The sequence below is a fragment of the Neophocaena asiaeorientalis genome, unplaced genomic scaffold (assembly GCF_003031525.2).
Source record: "Neophocaena asiaeorientalis asiaeorientalis breed wild unplaced genomic scaffold, Neophocaena_asiaeorientalis_V1.1 scaffold280, whole genome shotgun sequence".
Lineage (NCBI taxonomy): Eukaryota > Metazoa > Chordata > Mammalia > Artiodactyla > Phocoenidae > Neophocaena > Neophocaena asiaeorientalis.
In genome coordinates this window covers 2905340-2906561 of record NW_020185321.1, presented here as the reverse complement: position 1 = coordinate 2906561, position 1222 = coordinate 2905340, and the positions used below count along the sequence as shown (strand labels likewise).

Genomic DNA, 1222 nt, shown 5'->3' with positions numbered 1-1222 from the left:
AAAAAAAAAAAAAAAAAAAAAAAAAAAAAGAATGGATCTGAACTCAGGGGTACCCTATTCCATAGTCAGTGCTCCTAACCTCGATGCTATTCTGTCTTGATGCTGCATTTCAAAACGTGCTTCTGATTCCCTGCAGGTAAGATTCCAAAAGTTTTGCTTTGCCTGTTTGTGGCACCTGGCGGGGTGGGGGAGGGGATGTGTGTTCTGAAATTGTTTCTCATTATAAATGAGACCCTGTTAAAATTTATATTTTAATAACTACTATTTTCTGGATGATAAGAGCATTCAAACTTTTATTGTAAAAACAATATAACAATATTAAATATATATTGAAAAAATACCATTCATAATTCCACCACCTTTACGTTTTCATTTCTGTATATTTCCTCTTAGATCTTCTCTATGTGCCTAACACATACCTACAGACAAAGGACATTCAAATTTGCTTTCTGACAACAGCATGTTAGAAGGACTCTTGAAAATCATTTTGCCAACAGGAGTTCTCATTTGGCTTGTTTATGTTTGTCATATAAGCCTTAAGGTTATAACATTCTAAACTGAAACACCAAAGAAGCAGGATGCCCAAGATCTCACAGTACTGCAATGAAAACACCCACAATCCTCTGTGTAATGAGATGAAAATAAGTAAATTAAAGAGAGGAATGCTTTTCCAGAAATCCATCTTGTGCTCATGGACAGAGAGCTGCAGCATGTGGTCAGTTCCTGCACCTTCGGTCAGTTCCTAAGAGCCAAAGAAACAGTATTTGAACATGACTTTGATCTACATTGACCACAGCCAAAGATCGTTTATGTGGAGACCTACTATTCTTCCTGGATTCCATCCTGCATTAAAAGATGAGTATAATTGTATTGTAGAAAAGCACCTGGAGATATACAATCCTGGAGTCTTTCTGAATATCTCTTTATGTAATGAAATCTGTGAAGGGTAAATATGTTGATCAGGATATTCACTTCAATTTAAATGTGCATGAAGAAGATTAAGAATATCTTAAAAACTCATAAGAGTTGGGCTTCCCCGGAGGCGCAGTGGTTGAGCGTCCGCCTGCCGATGCAGGGAACGCGGGTTCGTGCCTCGGTCTGGGAGGATCCCACATGCCGCGGTAGCGGCTGGGCCCGTGAGCCATGGCCGCTGAGCCTGCGCGTCCGGAGCCTGTGCTCCGCAACGGGAGAGGCTGCAACAGTGAGAAGCCCGCATACCGAA

At 40.8% G+C, this 1222-nt stretch overlaps 1 protein-coding gene across 1 annotated transcript in view; it reads right to left on the bottom strand.

Annotated features, from left to right (window-relative positions):
• Window positions 1-676: 676 nt before the first annotated feature.
• RGS9BP (regulator of G protein signaling 9 binding protein) overlaps window positions 677-1222 on the bottom strand; it is a 6542-nt gene continuing 5996 nt past the window's right edge. Inside the window, exon 2 of the mRNA XM_024734150.1 lies at window positions 677-742. The gene's annotated coding sequence lies outside the window, so the exon portion shown is untranslated. The remainder of the gene's footprint in view (window positions 743-1222) is intronic.